Below are 22,796 nucleotides of genomic sequence, written 5' to 3'. Positions count from 1 at the left end.
ATAAGTTAAGGCAGCTGAGGAGTGGAAACTCAATTTCCAACATGTCGGATAAGTATTTCTTTGTGGGCGCCAGTGTATAGTGTGGCTGCTATGAAGAGGGGATGAAAGCCCTAGCTCCACTTCCGCACCAGCCAGCTTCCCCTTTTAAATCTAATCTTATTATCAAGTAAGACGATGACAGCGCCTTTGGCCGAATGGTGTTCAGCTGGTTTGTTACACGTATATACTCCAGCTAAAGTATTAATGTATAAGTTTCCAGTTACAAGGAAAATCCAGATGAGTAAAGTGAAATAGTCAGCTCGTTGCTGGAGAAGAAGGAAGAGATCTTAACACAGACTCCCGGCTGGAACTCTTGGATTGGCGCGGATTGTATCAAGTAAATTCTGTTAATGACTAACTTACTTTAGGTTATCTACAGCGTACAAGGTGAGAGCAACGTCTTGGAGTTTCCTTCAACACTTAACACTTTCTTTACCTCAAACCGAACTTAATACTTTATACATTTCTTACGACTGCGGCTAATGGACAGTGGCTTTAAAAGGAACAGGAGAATCTGGTGACAACTTTCACGCACACAACTTTTTAGATCCTGCTACAGGTGCAGCTTCCATTAAGGCTTTTTTTAACATTTCTCTTTTATTAGCTCACAAATTGAACTTTTCAAATGATTATTCAATTAAAGTACATGCTCTACGAATAAATAAAACCCAAAAGTACACAAAAGGCTGGCGGTTTTTCCAGCCTCCTGCTCATGCGCACCACTAACTGATTACTTGTAAATTTTATGCTTTAAAGACTATATTTACAAAAAAATAAGGCGCATATAGATTAAGTAATAAACTTTTAACTTAAAAAATTAATAGCAATGGACAGGTGGTAAAATGATAAAGGCTAAACCTCCAACTTCTTGGACTTAGAACTCGGCACGAGACTAGCCTGGAATTCACATAGTAAATTGAAATCAAGAAAGATTCTAAGAAAGCTCTACGTCATAAATAAGCGACGGACACCACTCAAACTTCAATTGTTTATTTTTTGTTCTTTTTTAGGCATTGGCTTTCGCCATACAGCCAGCATCGTCTAGGTGCTTATCACTAGAATATCACTCACTCTCCATTCTTACTTATAAATACATTCGCTTCACACATTCATCCCTCTACTATATACAACTATTTACAACTAATGGATGGATCAGTACTCTATATTCCTGCCATCCTTATAGCTTAACCGAAATTAAAATCACCGTAATCCTTCTCTAATCATTTTCTTCCATTCATTCTATAACTTTTAAATACATTTATATTTCATTGCTAGCTCCGCTATAGATTTAAGCACATAGATGTTGGTGGAGAATATTAAGTCTTCGTAGCGAAAAGGACATATCATTATTATATGTCCACGTTATGTGGTAGAAAGGAAACGAATGTTTGACGACATATACAGGTATTTAGATGCACTATTTCCATACGAAGACATAATATCAATTGTTTATAAGAGTCTAGAACAATACAACGACTATCATTCCTGGATTTGTGCTTATTCCACTTGGATGTCTCAGACGATTAAGTTGTAAATTTCCAAAAAATAAATTACTACAAAATGCTTTGAGAGCAACGTAAGGAACAAAAGGAATTGGGGAAACTTCACATAAAAGCTGGAACTATTCAGATTAAAAGATTTTATGAAGAAGCCAATACGCATATTTCTAAAGTATCTATATACCATAGAGGGTGGTGGTCACTACCGACACGGAGTGAAAGCTGGCTGAAGACGGCTAAAGATTAGAATCCAGGCGCCACGGAAGCCGAGAGGTTAAGATACTAGGCCCGCAAAGCTAAGATGTATTGTTGGTTTAGTGGATTCGATTCCCGGGGTCTAAGTCTTGGATTTTATTTAATGGTTAATATGAGAAATTTATAGTAAAGTATGTTATGCGGTTATAGGCTAGACCCGCAAAGCTAAGATGTATTGTTGGTTTAGTGGGTTCGATTCCCGGGATCTAAGTCTTGGATTTTATTTGTTTAATAAAAAAAAATTATAGTAAAGAATGTCAGGCGGTTATAGGCTAGACCCGCAAAGCTGAGATGTATTGTTGGTTTAGTGGGTTCGATTCCCGGGGTCTAAGTCTTGGATTTTATTTAATGTTTAATAAAAAAAATTTACAGTAAAGTATGTCAGGCGGTTATAAGCTAAACCCGCAAAGCTAAGATGTATTGTTGGTTTAGTAGGTTCGATTCCCGGGGTCTAAGTCTTGGATTTTATTTAATGGTTAATATGTGAAATTTACAATAAAGTATGTTTGCTAGTCGCCTCCGTCCACGACACCTAATTTGGCACTTGGACATAAAGCTCGCCTGAAAAAATAGGCAATTACTTTACTTTAGAATCCAGAAAAAATAATAATTTATTTAAAAATAAATAATTATAAATTTTTTGGTGTGTGGTTGCAAAACTCTGATCTATACAAACTATGAATCTAAATTCTTAGATTACAAAACCTGCCATGCTGCACTCTAATAGAATCAAAAAATATTTGTGAATGTTTTTCCAAAACCCTTTTTTCCCAATCAAACTCAATTGTTTTCCAAGATTAACAAATAGACAAATATAAATATAATAAATAATAAATGGGATTAAATAAATTATTACAGCGATACAAAGTCAAAACAGATAGCATTTATCAAAACTTTTTGTCAATAACGTCGATAACAATTATTTGGAAAAAAAATTAAATAAACATAGTAAATCCACAAACACGTGTGTTTAAAAAATAATTTTCCTTTTGAAAAGTGTTTTAATTCATTTATTAAACACTTTACAAGGGAATGCAATGAAAATATCTTGTATTTATTTATTTGTTTTTACGTAAGTGTTTATTTAATTTGGAATCTATCGTTAGCTTTTAACTATAGATTTCTAATTTTAAGGACGATTGTTTTTAATTTGAGATAAAATAATTAATATAACTATAAATATTTATATAAAGATAGTGATCTAGTTTTTTTTCAGAAGTGCTGGTACAAATAAACTATTTGGAAAGACTGATAATCTTAAAGATTATCTACTTAGCGAAGAGAGTTTAGTGTAGCCGCCAAGAGATGGCAGTTCATCATTATAAGAGGTACAAGTTGTGTCTTGTTGCTATACACATAAACGATTTGAAGAAATGTTTCAGCGAACATCATGGATTGCAATAAGCCCAAATAGTTTGCAGCAAGGGCAAAAGGGGCAAGTGAACTCGAGGAAATGGAAATACAGTCATCCCTCACTACTTCGCGGTTCATTTATCGCGGCCTCAGTACATCGCGGATTGTTCGAACATTCTAAAATTAAGGAATTATGGCGCGAAAGTTGCCCGCCGCACGCCAGCAGAAGGCAGGAAGTGCCCGCACAATTCAAAATCTAAATAAAAGAGTTCTAAAAACATATTTACAGTATGTACACTTTAGTTACATCTACGCATGTTATACACACACGTATCAATATCATTTGTACATTATTTCTATGTATTTTATTTACACTATTAATATTTTATTTACACGTTTGAAACTATTCTTTAATGTTCTAATGATAACATATGGTTTCATATACACTTATTGATATTATACATGCACTAAAAATGTACGTATGTCAAAAATGAGAGGTTGACACTACTTCGCGGTTTTTCACTTAACGCGGCCGGTTCCGGTCCCTATTAACCGCGATAACTGAGGGATCACTGTAACAACAGCTACTAGCTTCACCTACTTACAACAATATCCGATAAAATCCACCAAGACGTAATCCTTTGGAAATTGGTTCAACTCCAACAGCTAAGGAAACATTTTAGTTAGCTGCGTAAAAGAACTGGGGAACCCATGTTGGAAGATTCTGTCTGATGATCAGAAGTCTATTATTAAGAGAAACTCTTAATTTCTGGGAGATTACAACCCACAAATTCATATTTATATACCGAAAGATATGTGGTAAATAAGTAAAGTAATCGCCTATTTTTTCTGGGGGGCTTAACGTCCAACTACCAATTAGGTGTCGTGGACGGAGGCGTCTAGCAAACATACTTTACTATTTCTCATTTTTAAACATTAAATAAAATCCAAGGCCTATGACCGGGAATCGAACCCAATACATATTAGCTTCGCAGGTCTCGCCTCTAACCGCTGGGGCTACCGTGGCGCCTATATGTGGTAAATAATAAATCAACATATAAGTCCAATGATGCCCGGAGCTTTTCTTTTCAACCCAAGAGGCAGCATTTTCTATCGCCCGTCACTGGAAAGTGAGCTCCTAAGGAGCAGAAAAAATCTAAAGACTAGCAACTGGATTCGAACCCGGGATCTACGCATGAGGATCCAATATTCTAACCACTAAGCTCTAATCCTTTCACAAAAAGCACAAAACATTTCTTGTATTGAAAAATGCCTATAACAAAAACCCTAAAAAGAGGCGTTTTTTCTCCATGAATTTTGGAAGAAATTAAATTATTTTGCTAACTGAATTCTTTTTCCAAACAATCACAAATTGAAAATATCAAAATATTCTCTAACTAACCCCCCCTCTGTTTAAAATTATAAATTTAACTTTAACCCCCAAATTGATTAAAAAATAAAACCAACAACTCCATTGCAAATTCAAAAATTATTGTGACATCAACTGATTCACACTCCGTCCAATGAACGAAAGCTAAGGAGGCCATAAAAATGGTTGATTACATTAAAAAACTGCAAGCAGAGATCAATATTTTGCTAAAATTAGGTCAATAACTGATCACAAGATAGCAGCACAATGTAGGAAGTTACTAAGTGAATGAAGTTGTGCGATGTGTTATGCGTATTGCAATATTTAACATTTGCAGCATATTGCAATTAATGGGCAAAGAAGGCATAACCAAACTATTCCCGAATTCGCACAATGGGAAGAATAATTTTCCCCTTGGTGTACTTAGAAACTTAATTCATCCTGAGACTTACACTTTTTTTTTTTTTAATTGTATACAGTTTAGGGTAAGCTAACAATTTACTTTAAGAAGGGAATGATATTTTTAAAAATATGATCACCTGCAATGGGTAAAAAATCAGGAAAATGACTCTGAAGAAAGAGAAATCAATATTGGTTGAGTTCAATGCCAGGGGGCGGCTTAACCTATAGTGCAGGGTGTGCAATGCACACGGGCGCCGCCGTCTCAGGGAGCGCCGCGGCGCTCCCTGAGACAGCTAAGAGCATCGTCTTGGACCATCATGGTACAACAATGATATGACAGAAGCGGCCAGCCAGCGCGGTGGCGGCAGTTATCAAACGCGAGCGCCCTATGGGCGGCTTCTTTTTCGAACATTTTGTTTCAACTCGAAATAAACCTTATTTCACGTATTTAAAGTTTAGAAGCGGCCAGACAGCGCGGCGCCGGCATAAAAACAATGAGTGTTATTCTGCCGTCATAAGAAGAAAGGCCGTAACTAATACCATACTGTAAGCTATACCTATTTATAAAATAGCTTGTTGGAATATGAAAAAACTTTCTTGTTACGACGGCAAAGTTAATAGTTATAGCCGCGGGGGGGAGGGGGTCAGGCCTAGGGGGCGCCAGGGTTTCATTGCACACGGGCGCTACACGAGCTAGAGCCGGCCCTGTTCAATGCAATCAATTGTAACCAAATAGTGCACAAATGAGGAGAAAACACCAACAAACACCACAATTGTGGTACAAGGTAGAATTACAAAGAGTAAACAAGTAAGAGCATCCGGTCATATCGTGGGTATGATCACCGTTTTGCAGGTGATCGGAAGTTGGTAAACTAGGGAACAAAGAGAACAAAATATCTTCCACCAAGTCAAGTGTCTTATAAAGAACAGTTTTAGAAACTAACAACAAATACTTTTTTTTTAACCTCTAAGATATTAGTGTTCTCATTCTATGCTCTGACGTCGGTTCCTGTCAATTAGAACACGTTAATTGACTAATTGCAAAAACCTTTAAAGATTCCTTTCCGTTTTGCAATCAAAGTTTGGTCAAAATCTTTACCTAAACTCGAGATTTTACTGAGAATGAATTTTTCTATTTTAGTTTATCTTTTCCAAATATGTCTGAAATGATTTTCTTTAAATTTCATATCATGATGTACTACTGGAAATAGACCAGGACATTTTTTTTTCTTGAAAAACTTTCTCACGAAAAAGAAAAAGAAATAATTATTTGGTGACGACATAGAGGAAAAACAATGGTTGAGCTACCTACTGGTAGAGGTACGTCTAAGTACTACGTGTGAATCATGTGTTCAAAACTTATTTAAGTTTTTATTAAAGTGTGTTTTTTTTTAAATTTCAGACTAAAAAGAGAGAGAGAGAGAGAGAGAGAGAGAGAAAGAGAGAGAGAGAGAGAGAGAGAGAGACCAACATGCTAAGTCTTATATTAAGTTGATGACAACACGACAAGTTTTTGAACTGCTGGCCCAAGTACACCAGATGAAGTGTAGCAATATAAAAGATAACTAGTTTCTCGACTAACTATGAAAGATGGAAGGAAAATTTATGAGAAAAGAGATTTTTCCAAAAAGATATGTAACATTAAAATGTAATAAGTTGAAAATAAAGATTTGAAAATAGACTACCCCAAAACAGCTGGAACTAAAAGGAAATTCTATAAAAACCTTATAACTTATTCTGATTTCATTTTTGCGAGGAACAGCTGGGTTGTTATGACAATAAGCAGGCTGAGAGCGAACCACGCTGTGTGCGGATCGTATCTTCACAGGATCAACAAAAAGGTCCTCTCTCTCCTCTTTGCGTAGATTGCAATGAGGAGGAGGATTTCAAACATATAATAATGATATGTCCACGTTATGTGGTAGAAAGGAAACGAATGTTTCGACGACTTGTACAGATATTTAGATGCACCATTCGCTAAGAAGCCATAATATTCTCCACTAACATCTATGTGCTTTAGTCTATAGCAGAGCTAGCAATGAAATACGAATGTATTTAAAAGTTATAGCCGATTAGAATGAATGCAAGCAAATGATTAGAGAAGGATTACGGTGATTTTAATTTCGGTTAAGCTATAAGGATGGCAGGAATATAGGAGAACTGATCCATCCATTAGTTGATAAGTTTGTATGTAAATAGTTGTATATAGTAGAGGGATGAATGTGTGAAGCGACTGTATTTATAAGTAAGAATGGAGAGTGAGTGATATTCTAGTGATAAGCACCTAGACGATGCTGGCTGCATGGGGAAAGCCAATGCCAAAAAAAAAGGCACAAAAAAAACAGCCGGGCACATTAGCTGGTTAGAAATAGAAATATCCCTAGGAAATGATGTGATGATAGAAGGAGGGTAGATACAGCAGCCCAGGCTGATTTATAAAAGGACATTCCAACGGAGACCAGCCTAGCTCTAAGACTATATGTCTAAAAAAGTGGCTACAGGATATGGTAAAAGATTTGCGTGATTAGATTAGAAACAATGGAGAAGATAAGCTATTGTTAAGAAGGCAATGGACCATCAAGGACCTAACGACAGGAAGAGAGAGAGGGGTTTCCCTTGACGGTTTGACTCATACCAGAAAGTTTTTCCTTTTTTAATATTCTCTCGACTTAGCCGAGTAGTTTTCATTTATTTTGGTGTCTGAGTCATCAAACCAATGAGAAGAATATTTATTACCAATTACTCATAATTTGTTTTTGTTCTAAAGCCAAGCTGTGTCATCTTCAGGACTTATTAAGATTTGTAATTTGTTTTACATTGTGGGTGTTTGGCTAAAAAGTTTGGTACATCTTCCATCCTGATTGTGTAGGGACTGGTTTTGGTAGTAGGAGACTGTTTACTCGTAAATTGTGTGGTGTCACACAATTAGGATTTTCACAAAAAAAAGGTTGGACAAAAATGGCTGTGCAAGGTTTAAAAAAGCCCGGTAGGCTTAGAACAATAGAAGCTGCCCGATCATCTGAGTATTAATAAGAACGCCAAATCACTTCTCTGTCTCGTATTCACTCACTGAGGATTCAATCTTACACTCCCTTCACGAAGACCTTACTCTACTCGTCATTCAGTTTAGCCAGTACGAGGGTCGTTTGAAAAGTCCGTGCAAAGTCAGAGAGATAGCACCACTGGCGCGTATCGAGGTTATGTTTAGTTAGTAGCATCTCTTGGAAGAACACACACCAAGTTTCAGCCAGATCGGTCTATTTCTTTGTGTTTGGCATTCGTTTGAATCGAGGAAGTCGAGTGATTTTCAAAAAATGGACGAAAAAGGAATTTCGTGTGTTGATTAAACACTACTTTATGAAAGGCAAAACGCCTCAGGAGACTAAAGAGAAGCTTGATAAACATTATGGTGACTCTGCACCTTCGATTAGAACAGTTTATAAATGGTTTCAAAATTTTCGGAGTGGCCATATGGGCCCAAGTGACGCTGAACGTTCTTGGACGCCCTGTTGAGGTTACTACTCCAGAAATCATTGATAAAATCCATGATATGGTGATGGATGACAGAAGAGTGAAGGTGCGTGAGATTGCTAGTGCTGTGGGCATCTCGAATGAACGGGTACATAATATTTTGCATCAACCTTTAGACATGACAAAGCTATCCGCAAGATGGGTGCCGCGATTGCTCACGCTTGACGAAAAACGAAATCGTGTGAAGTGTTGCAAGGACGGTTTGCAGCTGTTCCAGAAGAATCCGCAGGACTTTAAGCGTCGTTTCATCACTGTGGATGAAACATGGATACATCACTACACTCCTGAGACCAAAAAACAATCTGCGAGTAAACAATGGGTTACCAAGGGGGAATCTGCGCCAAAAAGGCGAAGACCGTTCCTTCGGCCGGAAAGATTATGGCGACTGTCTTTTGGCATTCGCAAGGAATAATCCTCATCGACTATCTGGAAAAGGGTAAAACTATTACAGGTGCATATTATTCATCGTTATTGGACCGTTTGAAAAACGTGCTGCAAGAAAAACGCCCACGATTGGCCCACAAAAAAGTCCTTTTCCATCACGACAACGCACCAACTCACACCCCAGCAGTTGTGGTCGCAAAATTAATGGAAATAGGGTTCCAACTCGTTTCACATCCCCTCTATTCTCCAGACTTGGCTCCCTCGGACTACTATTTGTTCCCCAATATGAAGAAATGACTGGCGGGAAAAAGATTTTATTCAAACGAGGAGGTGATTGCAGAAACGAATGGCTATTTTTCAGACTTGGACAAATCCTATTATTCGGAAGGGATCAACAAACTAGAGCAGCGTTGGACGAAGTGTATAAGCGTAAAAGGAGACTATGTTGAAAAATAAAAAAGGTTTACCCCAAAAAATTAAGTAGTTTTTATTTTTGCACGGACTTTTCAAACGACCCTCGTACTTTTAGAAATAGTTCATATTTAGTTCACCCCAGTTAGTTAGAATAGAACAGAACTCCTCTTCCTAGGAGCTTCTTACAGCTCACTGTCCGGTGATGGACAGTGTTGTCTGTAACGAGAGAACACTGTCCGGAGGCCGGCAGTGCACTGGAAAAAGCTCCGGGCGCTAATGACCTCAGCTGTTGATGCGCCAAAAAAAAAAAAAAAAAAAAAAAAAAAAAAAATTATTATTCTGGTGGAAGCTGTGTAGAAAGGAGATAATTGAACAGAAGAGATTTAAAGATGGAAAGGGCAGGAGCATGATAATGAGTTATTGCAATTTACGTTGGCTCCTAAGTTAGTGTTAATGCTAGCCAGTCTACTCTTAGCCAGGAATATTATCTTTTATTCTATTTCAGCTCTTCAGCCTTCCTAATCTAATCCCAATATTCCGCTCGTGTCTATAAATTAATAGCTACTTAAATCTCCTTTTCGTGGCTGTACTCGCCGACATCAACCTCATCTACAACAAACAAGACAGATAACTACCTAAATCAGAGTGGTCGCCAAAGTGGTCTATATAGACCTCCAGGGGTCTATTTAACAAAAGTAGGGGTTGATCTGAGCCAGGGGGTCGTAGGAAAAACAATTTCGAACCCAATATAGGCGAACCTTGCAAAGAAACACCAGGCACACATCCATCTCATTAATTAAGAAGCAGCATACTGTAGTTATTTTACTTATTATTTAATAAATATTAAGATATTTAAATTTCAACATTAAGATATTTTTCATAAAACCATTGTTACACAATGTAAAATTACTTTAATAAATGTTTAAAATCATAAAATAAATGTACAAACACAGTACCTAATAGATAGTTTTATTTTAATTAACTGAAAATTACTTTTATGGGAGGGGTCGATGGAGATTTCGAAAAATTATACAGGGGTCCATGATCAAAAACGTTTGGGGCGACCCCCTGACCTAAATAGTCAGGACAAAAGACATACCAACTTTTTAACAATTTGGGATTAAAAATTGGCATAATAAATCTTCCATTCCCTTGGATTAATGAACAATCTACGAGAGTTGAGAAGATAAGTTAAAGGCGCTTAAAAGCAGATACTATATTACAAAGTTTTTTATTATCATTATTATTACAATGTAAACAAAAAATAACAATGAGAATACCAAAAGCAATATTAAAGTAACAGGGGTTAAAAAAAAGTGATTGACTGGAGAAGAGCTCTTTGTGGATTTTGTTGATTTACAGGATTATATAAACGATTGAAATCAATTGGTATTAAAAAAGTTTCTTTTTCTTTTCATTCTGAGTAGCTCGTAGTTTGTAAAGCTCTTCAGAAAGTTAATATAAAATTGAGTACCTCTTCGGATTTTTATTCATTTTTAATAAAGCTCTTAACTAAGTTTGACTTTCCGCAAAGATGATAATTAAGGGAGTTTTGTTTTTTGAGTTTCAATTTTTTAAGTTTCTTAGATCGTTAATACAAATAAATTTCTTGTACGCAGACTCCCATTGTTAATGTTAAAATTCTCAAACTATCAAAATTTTCTTAAAAAGTTTGTTAAAAAACGTTTTGTACAAAACCATAAGTAACAATGACAATAACTGACATCACTACATACTCACTAATTGAGGGGAGAAGTTACCCAGTGATAAGTCGTCTCCAGGATTAGCTACTCACTTCAGAAGAGAGAAAATTGCCAGGCCTCTGACGTTTCAATCGTCTGGGAGGATGATCTGGATGCTGATGAGAGGATAAATGGCAGACAAGAGGATTGGAATGAGTGTGCAAGTTCTGGATGAAAACTTTTATAACGAGTTCGAGGCAAACTGACCCCACAAACGGAATTTCCCAGGTCTGTATGGATAGTTAGATTTGAATCGTAAAATGGAGCGTTAACGATAGTGCGGAGAATTTTAGAATGAATTCGTTAAAGATTGGAGCGTTTCGTTGAACCCCACAGTTCAATACCGTACGTCCAGGCGAGTTTTAGTATGGAATGGTAAATCAGATACGATCCGCACAACGCGTGGTTCGCTCTCAGCCTGCTTATTGTCGTAACAACCCATTTATTAGTGACAGTTCCCTTAAACCATGGTTGTCTAGGTAACTGATCTGCCATAGTTTTATAGAATCTACCTTTATCACCATTATTGTAATCTGTCTGCCATTTTTGTAGTGCTGCTTTTGCAATTATACCCTTGATATCGGTGTGTGGTACTTTATAATTAGCCATTTCCTCACTATTGGTGGCTTCTGTTGGAACCCCAACTTCACTTTGCTGCATAATTGAACAGCTACATAATTTTTGTAAATAGAAAAAAAATAATTTTTATATGTACATATGATTGCTTATCAAAGAAAAATAAAAAAGGAAAAGAGGCAAATAGCCCATTTTAAAAAGTCTTTCTCAAGACTCTGGAATGGCAGTGTGGTTCTTTGGACGGTACAGAGATAGCGACGCAGTCGCGACGCCAGGGCGCAGCACGGTCGACTTCGCTATAAAAAGGGCAGAATCGGCCGTGTCTGCATCAGTCCAAGATAATTTTTCAACGGGAAAACATCCACAATAGCTACCTTAGCTGGAAGATTGCTGACTGGGCCTTACTCTCAACCTGGATCTCTGTACCGGCCAAAGGACCTCACTGTCCGGACCAGAACAAAAAATCGATCACTTAACCCCTGTATTGTGAAGAAAGAAGAAAGAAGGAAGTGCAGCACACGAGACGCCTTGGTTTACCAGCTACGAAGGCGAGCCGAACGCCAGCGCTGCCGCAGTGCGAGACAAGAGCGAGGACCAAGCCCAGCACACGAGCCGCTGCAGTTCGCCAGCTACGGAGGCAAGCCAAATCACCAGCGCTGCCACAGTGTGAGATACGAGCGAGGACCAGGCCAATTGGTACCGGGGTTTATCGGGGTGCTGGCCACACTGCCGGGGCTCCCAAAGCCGGTTGACTGGTATTAGCGAACGGCCCTTTTCAGGGCCTCTCACAGCACTTTTGCTGTGGCCTCGCGCTGGGAGCAAGCCATTCTCGGAGCGGCGCAGTCACTTCAACCAACAGTGTGAACGGCCCTTTTCAGGGCCACCCAACTGTACGGCTACCCCGCTAGGGAGCGCCATAGGCGAGTCAAGCGCCGACACATTTTTTTGTGAACGGTCCTTTTCAGGGCCATCCAGTCACTTGTACCTGCGAGCGGTGAGAAGAAGAGCTTGTATACTGGACTTCATCCCTCGGCCGCATTAGTATACAACAGCTTCCTTTGCAAGTTTATCAACAATTTCATTCTCTTTTATACCACAATGACCCCTTACCCACAAAAAATTAAAATTAAATCAGTCGTTTGTTATAAAGTGAAAGTTTTGAATGTTGGTCTAGTAGTCTTTTAACCAGTCGAAATCGCCAGTTAACTTCAGTTAGTTTAAGTCTTTTGCAAGGGTTCCAAGTCAGTCTTTTGTCTAAATAAAGCCCAAGATAACGGACAACATTGGCAGGACGCATTGGAATTGAGTCATAGAAGATCGGAGGAAGAGTGATCCGGCGGAGAGTAAAAGTAATATTTTGAGATTTGGTTTCATTTAACTTGATTTTCCATTTTTTTTAAACCATTCCTCAAGAGAAAAGAGATAAGTTTGAAGGTTTCTGTGTGAAGTTACAAGTATAGCGGTATCATCTGCATAAGTTAAGAGGACAGTTTCAGGATGGACCGGTATGTCTGCTGTGTATATAACATAAAGGATAGGTCCTAAGATGCTTCCTTGAGGAACACCCCGCTTCAATACAATTACAAAAAAAAAAAAAGAAACCGAAAAATCCATTATGGACAGTTAACAAGGTTTTCTTTTACAGCTGTTGACTTAATTCGATTTTCTGTAAACTTAAAATGGACGAAAATATTCAATATAATATACATGCCCTCTTTAAAGCTTCAATTTTCGAAAACAAATCAATTAAAACTCCTTTAAAAAAAATCAATCCATAGAAAAGCCACTTTGGAAACAAACCTAACCAATCATATTGTCCAGAAATAAATCCTTATTAAAGTTTTTTTTGGTAGAAATTTTCCTTAATAAAAGCTATGGGAACTATGCCAAGTTTTAAGAAAATCGTTACAGCCATTTTTTCTTTTAGGAAAACTCAATAAAATAGGAATAATAGAAAAATGGGAATTGTGGTATAAAAGAAAATGAAATTGGTGATAAACTTGCAAAGGAAGCCCACCAATAGTGGAGGAATTGGCTAATTATGAATTACCGCAAACCGATATCAAGGGTACAATTAGCCAAAAACAGCACTACAAAAATGGCAGACAGATTACAGTAATGGTAATAAAGGGAGGATTCTATACGACTATGGCAGATCAGTTTAAGGGGAACTATCACTAATAAATGGGTTGTTACGACAATAAGCAGACTGAGAGCAAACCACGCGGTGTGCGGAGCTTATCTACACAGGATCAACAAAAGGCCCTCCTCCTCTTTGCGTAGATTGCAATGAGGAGGAGGATTTCAAACATGTAATAATGATATGTCCACGTTAAGTGGAGTAGAAAGGAAACGAATGTTTGACGACATATACAGGTATTTAGATGCACCATTTCGCTAGGAAGACATAATATTCTCCACCAACATCTATGTGCTTAAATCTGTAGCAGAGCTAGCAAAAGAAATATGTATGAACGAGTATTTAAAATTCAGGTTAAGCTATAAGGATGACAGGAATATAAAGTACTGATCCATCCATTAGTTGTAAGTTTGTATGTAAATAGTTGTGTATAGTAGAGGGATGAATGTGTGAAGCGAATGTATTTATAAGTAAGAATGGAGAGTGAGTGATATTCTAGTGATAAGCATTTAGTCGATGCTGGCTGTATGGCGAAAGCCAATGCCAAAGGAAAGTCAAGAAAAATAAAATAAAATAGGAAAATTGAGGTATTGGTCCAAAAACTTATTGTCATGTCCGATGGTGGCACCTAATAAACCACATGCAACCGTTTTTTGGGGGGGGAACAAGCTGAGAAGCCATTTCACATAGAAAAATATAAATTATGAATACATAAATAAAAGTCTGCCAGGCACCATCTGGTCTCCTTGAAATGATATTCTAATTAATAAATAACATGTGGTCTAAAAATAAATAAATAAATAGGTTGCATCAACAAACAGTAGAAGCATAACTACGCTGCAAACTCAACTGTGAACTAAGTTGTACTGGACTTCTCGACGCAATTTAAAATTATGAAGTTTTAATTTTGTTTATAATATAATGGAAATCAAAGCTTACATATAAAACTATCAACTAGCTGCTTGGTTAAGTCTGAAAGTACGTCATGTGGAGTTTAGATTTCTAACTTTGTGGTTAGTCTTATTTTTCTGCCCATAACGATGGTGTTGTCAAGCTTCAAGTAGGTGCCTAGAAATGGTGTGTTGTTAAGGGTACCACCAAGGAAATCTTTCAACTTATTCATAGCTGTCTTGCTCCACACATTCGTTTAAACCATGTCAGTAAATCGATAATGGTCTGAGAATAGATGTACAAGTGTCCTAGAGTCACTAAAACTATGAGATTTCTAAGATGACCAAGGGTACTTTATAAGATAGAGCTGAGGGTTGGTTAGAAATTTCTACGCAATTCGTAGGTGTCCAGTTTCAGAGTAAATTAAAAATTACTATGACAAAATTATTTCTTTTTTTCTATAATTAATCCACTACTTAGCCACTTCAATTACAAGCAAATAGCGTAGAAGACATTACTTACTGTTTTGAAGCAACTCACGAAATGGACCCGTTTGATAGAAAAATATTTTGGTCAGCGTATTTCACCGTTTCAGGATAGCTAAAACGGAACATAATTCAATATTATGACCTGTTCAGTGGCTTAACCGTATTACCATTCACAGCAAACTGAAACGGCACTTTCCTAGTGGCGGAACTACTCATATATTCAAAGCACTTTTAACTATCCAGTGAACTCAAGTGTGTCTAATGACGAGCACCAGCTTAAACCATATCCAGTATACGTTTTTTTTTTTTTTTAATTTTAATAACAGGTCACCCATAAAAGAGCAATTCCCGAATAAACTAGAACGCTTTTGGCCAATCCACTACATCTATTTGCATGAGTTATGACCTAATTTCCACTGATGAATATTTAAAAGCAGAAAAGATAGAAGCCAGCTTATTGTGATTGCATTTTTTAAAAAAAAGCAGATATGAAAATCCATCCCATTTCTCTGTTTATTCAGCAGAAAAACAGCTTATTAATTTATGATCCTGAATTGTATTATTTCATGAAATCTTATTTTTTATAGCTTAATTAGACTTAGTTTAATTATGTTACTAGATAGAACCAGAAGAACCTTAACAACTCTCAATTAATTTTGTACACAGATGACAGAAATATTCTAAAATTTGCAAGAAAGAATATAATAAAATGTACACAAAATATTGTAGAATATAATAGATCTAATCACATTGTAAAGGTTATAAAAAGTAAGCAAAAGTAGAAGGCTATAGTAACTCAGATGATAATAACTTTACAAGTTGAAGGTTTCAGGATTTCCTTTAATAATCGTATTTAACTTTATAACCTAGAAGTGGGAGATTTAATTTCCCTATATTTCAGTAACAAAGTTGCAATATGCCGTTATAACCTGTTAGCGTACAGGTTATTAACGGACATCTATATTTTGTTCATAGTTCTAAGCCTAAAATTAGAAATTCAAAAATGAGTACCCATAGTTTAACTTGTTCAACTAAAATATCCTGGTAACAAAAGTTTTTTTTAAAAAATAGTGCTTTCTTATAAATAGCAATAACCATTAAGGTAAGTGTGATGTATTTATGGAATTACACGTAAATAATACATTTAATGAAATAATAATTACTGCTAATTGGAGTTTTATTAACCATTCTCAATAAAAAGTTTCAAAAAAACAAAAGCTAAGCAGCAAAAAATGTGCAGGTTAGTTTTTAAGTACAGCAATCAAAATTTAAACTAAAATGATTGAACATACCTTTAAATGTTTAAGATTTCAGGCACCATCAGAAAAGCAATCACACACTGGTCACTTCACTGCACTGCACTGCACTTACACACGAAACCGCCTGCAAAATGAAATTGTAAAAGATATTAGGATGATTATAAAGAAGCCTATTGAGAAGCAGAAGCTTCTTTTCAAGAATTTTATGTAAATATGGTAAGTGTAGAACTGAAATTTCTAATTTTACAATGTACTTCTTTTTTTTGTTTCTATAGGTAGAAGAACTTAAATTCATTCCTTCTGTCCTCAAGCACCTTAAAAGATTGAGCTTATAGACTAAATAATTCGAAGAAAACTGCTTTGACAAATTTTTGGAAAAATAATTTTTGAAGGTTATATTTTGAAAGAGAGATGTTGGGATATTAGACAGAACTATGAGCTGTTACTATTCTGCTAGCAAAATAATTAACTCAGATAAGCCTCTACGAGTAAATCAACAGGAAAAACAGGTACCTATATTAAATTTTCTTTAATAAAAAGGATAGGACGTGCATTTTCTGAGTGATGTTAGGTGCCTTGTTGGCGTCCCGAACTTTCTATAAAATCAAAAGGTGCTAAACAGCCTTAACATTCATACGAAGTCCCTAAGGACTGCAGAGTAGGTTTTATAAAGCAGCTATTTGGGGTCTCACATACCTATTAGGCAAACACCATCTCCTGAAAAGCGACAAACATTCTCACACTTACACATTGTTATAATTTACAATGAGTATTTGCAATGGATTGGGTTGCTGGTAGATATCAGCCTGAGTAGAGGTGGTAATCCCTGATTATCTCATTCTCACCGTAGAGAACCTGACTTATAATTATAATTTACAATGAGTATTTGCACTGGATTGGGTTGCTGACAGATATCAGCCTGAGTAGAGGTGGTAATCCCTGATTACCTCATTCTCACCGTAGAGGACCTGATTGCCTTTATTATGTGGTAACCATTTTCAAAAAATCTTTAGAGCTTTCAGAGAAAGTGTATTTTTAGGCACCAGTTAATTTATTATACCTAATCTGCTCTTCTTGAACTTTTCAAAAGAACTAGAGAGTGATGTAAAGAACTAGAGTTCATCACGCAAGAACTGTAAGATGTATAAACTCCATCAGGATTATACATAACTGGGGGCACAAAACCCCCATTTGTTCGCAGTGCACTATTATCACAACTTAGATTACTTTCCAATAGAAACGCATCCATTTCCGAACTGCCAAAACATGATTTTAAATAACCAAAAACATAACCGGCCATTATGTGGCCACATTCATAAACTATTTTTAAAAAGACTACGGATTTTCAGTCAAGTAACATATTTAAATATAGTACACAATCTTCTCACAATAAAAAAAAACTTAAATTTTATCACTATTTGTTCCAAAAGTCACAATGTAATACCGACTGCCTTAAATATTTGAATAACAAAATTAATAATTTTCAACTCATTCACTCAAATTTGACATTCAATTAAAAATCAAATTAAACTCCACCAAAATCAAATTTTCCTGGTTACAGATATTAAGAAGTACTAAATTTTGTTAAAGTAATTAGTCAAATACTTATAAAAGACTAATAAATATAAATAATTTCATTAATCTTTTCTCAGGGAAGGGATTAGCTATGAGGTTAGCATACTGGACTCCCACGCGGAGGTCCCGGGTTCGAATCCAGCAGCTGACCCTTAGATTTTCTCTTCCTAGGAGCTTCTTACAGCTCACTGTCCGGTGATGGACAGTGTTGTCTGTAACGAGAGAACACTGTCCGGAGGCCGGCAGTGCACTGGAAAAAGCTCCGGGCGCTAATAACCTCAGCTGTTGATGCGCCAAAAAAAAAAAAAAAAAAAAAAAAAAAAAAAAAAAAAAAAAAAAAAAAAAAAAAAAAAAAAAAAAAAAAATTAATCTTTTCTCACCAAACTAAAATTTAGAGGCCTTTTAAGCCACTTATGATTTTACGAACATTATATTGTATTAATCCAAGTAAAACCAAACTTAATTGTAAAAGAAAATAACCATCTCTTTTTTATCGATTTAGAAGTATCTTTGACTGATACAATTAGAAAATTGAATTAAATTACTTTTACACACTAAATGGGGCTAATCCATTTAGGATATGCGAAAGACAGATTATCTTGATTTAAACAGCAAAATAATCTTACTCAAAGATAATTTACTTAAGTATTTGGTTTAATTTTTAAAACTTTTTACTTGTATTTAATTATTTAAGTCGAATAGTTTATTTAAATTAATTCTACTTACACATTTTTTTAAGTTGAAGATCCGCCATTACGAGTATGACTAAATGGACCAATGAGGAAGCTGGGTAATTCGTTATAATCATTTATATAATAAATTTATTTAAAAAATTATCATATTCTTTTATTTTTTTTATTCAATTAATTGTTTAAACTTGTTTAAAAAATTGTTTATTAAAAAAATATAAATATGTCCATATTTTGAAAATTAATCTTAAATTTTTTTATTCTCCTTTCATTGTAAAATTTAAATTTAAAATTTCAATTTAAATTAATGTAATAATATTTTAGTTATTTCAAATTTTTATTTTATTTCACAGCTTTTTTTTTTTTTTTGTAATATACATATAATGAGTTAATTATTTAGTTACATTGGATCATGACGTCATTAAGTTCTTAGCTCTGAGATTAAGTGATGTCCTTGAGTGATTATCGTGATGTCTTTTTTTCTTTTTCTTTTTAAAATTAAGTTTTAATCATTTTTGTTCTTGTTCAATTTGTGAAATAAATGATTTTAGTATCAAATCGTTAAAAGTTTAGTGCTAGTTTCAGCTGGGAAATCTGGAAAATCTGGAAGATGGATGCTGAATCAACTGTAAGGTAAGCCATTGATATTATTTTTTCTACTTTTAATATAAATTCCTATTTCTATTGAAGAGAAAGTTTGCGAGCATACAGTAAATGCATCAAAAGAAAAGATTGATTGAATATTGTAGATTTTTTATAATATTCATTGATTTTTTTTTATTCTTTCTCTCTTTTTGAATTAGTTTTAATAACTCATTGTAGTTCAATGAGGCCAATGGAGGACAAGGTACTTTGTACTATAAAATATCAAATGCTATTTTTTTTTAATGCAGTTTGAATGTATCTAACAGAACTTTTAAGATAATTTTATCTTAGATAAATAAAATTATAAAGATCAGAAAGTGGATTTGAAATTTCTATGTTCTGATTCTCACATAAGAAGCTTCGTTAATAAAGTACATTTTTAAGTTGGGCGATTTTTTTTCCAAGTTCTTTTGTGTTATCACCCAGAATGTAATAATCATTCTACTAAAAAGTAACTAAAATATTTCTATTATTTCAATTATTTCTACGTTCTTATTTTTAAATCGTTAATAAAATCAATTTCTGTGACCAGTGCATGATTCCATTTTTTCCCGCTAGGAGTAAAAATTGATTTTAATTTACCGATTAGTTGTATCATGATTATATTTTATTTTTTGAATGGCTAATTTTTTTAAGTACATAAAGAGGTCCATCATTTTATTGTACTTCTTGTTGCTACTATTTACCCTGAATATGGAAAAAGTTTCAGACATAAAAATTGTAATTACCCTAAAAACAAATTGTGTAAGTTAAAACAATCATCACAGAATTCCAATCATCAGTTAGAATGGTTTCTTCGTTTTTATAGATTGTTTTAATATGAAATACCTGTGAAATGTTTTTAGTTAAACTTACCTTTATAGTAATAGTTCACGCCGTTCCTGTATGTCAGAGAATCCAGAAATATTTTATCTTATTCATCAAATTCCCTTTTGCATTCGATTATCAAATTTAAAAAGCCATTTGAACGAGCCAAAATTCTGTCGAACCAAAAAAAGAAATCACTTTCATTGCTTCCACTGCTGTTAATTAGGTTTTCTGAATCTTGTGCTTTTCTTGAGCCAGAGTATAAACCTTCCAGTCTTTCGAAGATGGTCAGCACTACTTTTCAGCTATTTTGCCCCCATCATAGTGGCTAGAGTTATGGACATAGACATAATATTCGCTCAACCTGGAATAATATTCAGTTCCTGAAGATACAGCTTTGTAGTATAAGGGTAGCTCCGTTTGATTCCGTTTGATTTTTCTCTTCAGTTATCATATTAAAAGGTGAAATTGCCTAGAGATGGTCATTGTACAATAATCTTTCTTTTGTAAGTTTTTGTTCATCAAATAGGATCTTTAAAAGATCCCCAGAGTGGAACAATCCATTTCACTAAAAAGAGTGTTAAAAAGAAATCGTTGATAAAAATGTCTATCAATTTTTAAAAAAGAATTAAAACAAAGGTACAAAAAAGAGAAAACCCAAAGAAAAATATAACAATTGAATGATCTCGCAGTGACCTATGGTATTGCGGGCTTGATTATTGACACATCTCGGCGCGTCACTACCTCTAACACGTACACACTGAACGCGATCATGATGCTTCGTCACATCTTTTTGTTAGTTTTTCAAATAACATCCTACACTAGCACATGACCTCATATATGTCCTTTCCACTGAAATCTCTGCTATATTTATCTTTATCTACGTATAGCACAATCAAAGCCTGACGTAGCCAAAAAAAAAGGAGGGAGGTTGGAGGAAAAAGCATTGTTTGTATTGTTTTCAAAATGCTCTGTATGATCTGATGAAGCGTTACATTTTGTCTACATAGACCATATATAGATTTAGCGTTTATATATACCTGTTTATATAAACAGCCAAATGGACACATATTGGTTGCTTGATTTGTTCAATTACTTTTTGCTACCTCTATTTTAGAGAAGGAGAGAGAGATTCTCCCTCACTTTGTTTTTTTAAAAAAAAAAAACATTTTTCCATTCATTCAACCATTTCATAAATTGGGAATTCAATGTGTTTTTAGCGCTTTCCTCGCGTTCATTAACTAGACTAGGAATGCTCTTTTTGTATTGTGATTATTGATCTTTGTTCCTGCTAGATGAATATAAATTCAGTGAGGAAGAAGATTAATGAGCAGCACATACATTGATGGATTTTTGCAGAGCGCTTTTGATTTAAAATTCAAGCATTAGAAGGAATTCCTACGGTTAAATGAAGAAAGATTGGTTGCCTAATGGAGTTAATGTCACCATAATCAATGGAAAAAAAGTCTTTTAACTTAAATTTCAACAAATAAATTTTTTTGGGGAGGCTGTTCTTTTGTTAGATTTTGTTCTGTTGATTGGAACAACATTTACAGTACACAGAGGCAGCTGTACTGACACTAATCATTCCCTGCTAAGTAAACCTAAGTTACTAAACCTAAACTGCTACTGAAATATTTCAAAACTTGATTAAGTTGTAGAATTAAAAGGGAATAGTGCCCTAAAATAAAAGCAAACCACTACCGCAACCTAAAAACACAAAAATCCTGGTAGTCGCTCAAGGAGTCAATGCTTGGTCATAGAATGTTATCCACTATAATATTAAGTGATAAGAGTTGGAATGTATAAGTGTGATAATGAGCAGTTGGCAGTACTAGTAATTGCACACAATCCACTTCTCTCTTTAAGTGGATTGTTCGATTGTGTTGGTACACCAGTACAAGGTTATTTCTGTAGATAAGATATTCCACAAGAACAGCAATTTCTCCGGAGCTACGGCTAGTCAATTTCAGCTTCTGTTAATGATAATTTGAAATGAACATTCTTTGTTTTCATATTTACTTGAGTTCTTACTCTTAAATTATTTTTTTAATTTGAAGGGATCGCTGTAGGGTGAGTGGATTTTGGGGCACCAATAAAGGGGCTCTTTGTATCAATGATGATCGCCTTGCACAAATCATCACCAACCCCCAAATAAAAGCAGAAATAAACTTCTGCAAAATCATCTTGATTTTTCCACTTCTTCTATTTTAATTATATCCAGAGAATACATTACCTCTAAAAATGGGATGGAAACCCCCAGAAATTTTACAGTATTAAATTTAACCATTTAAAATTTACACAGAAACATGTAAAACATCAAATAAAATTAATGTACTTTCAGTGAAGAAGTTAAAATTAATGGTTAGAATTTCAAGAGCTCTTAGTTAAAGCCCACTTTCTTCTCTGTTACTAAGAAACTAGGATAACTTAATTTCAAGTCTGTTCTCCAGAAATCCTTGATATTCCACAGCTTAAAGCGTTAAGATAAATAGATTTTCCTCATTAAAAAATACTTCCTTTAGTGGCATTTATCACTTTCAAGTAAAGCGGCTTTATTTTTACAGTTTAAGCACTGTATTAAGTCTGATATTAACTTCTTTATCCGAGACTATCAAATTAAACTTAATTTACAAGTAGAATGTTCATTTTTGGCCCCAGTTTCTCTCACTTTTTGTTAGATGTGAATAACAATTTTGTAACCTTCTTTGGATTTTCAGTTTTCATCATGAAATTTG

General features: G+C 35.0%; 1 protein-coding gene and 1 long non-coding RNA gene across 3 annotated transcripts in view; one reads left to right on the top strand and one right to left on the bottom strand.

Moving 5' to 3' along the window:
* The window catches only part of LOC141456999 (ATP-binding cassette sub-family G member 1-like), a 204,931-nt gene that overhangs the window by 179,970 nt on the left and 2,165 nt on the right, over nt 1-22,796 (bottom strand). For both annotated transcript variants that reach the window (XM_074133454.1, XM_074133457.1), the window contains one exon: nt 16,376-16,466. The gene's annotated coding sequence lies outside the window, so the exon portion shown is untranslated. The remainder of the gene's footprint in view (nt 1-16,375; nt 16,467-22,796) is intronic.
* On the top strand, nt 14,866-19,487 carry LOC141457003 (uncharacterized). Its single transcript, XR_012460153.1, has 5 exons — nt 14,866-16,185; nt 16,391-16,558; nt 16,654-16,851; nt 18,657-18,707; nt 19,186-19,487. It is a non-coding gene; the product is annotated as an uncharacterized lncRNA (long non-coding RNA).

This window comes from Rhodnius prolixus, unplaced genomic scaffold, assembly GCF_049639745.1.
Source record: "Rhodnius prolixus isolate KJV_2025 unplaced genomic scaffold, Rpr scaffold_10, whole genome shotgun sequence".
NCBI classification, from domain to species: Eukaryota; Metazoa; Arthropoda; class Insecta; order Hemiptera; family Reduviidae; genus Rhodnius; species Rhodnius prolixus.
Note: the sequence above shows the minus strand (reverse complement) of the source record. Positions and strands in the feature narration are given on the sequence as shown.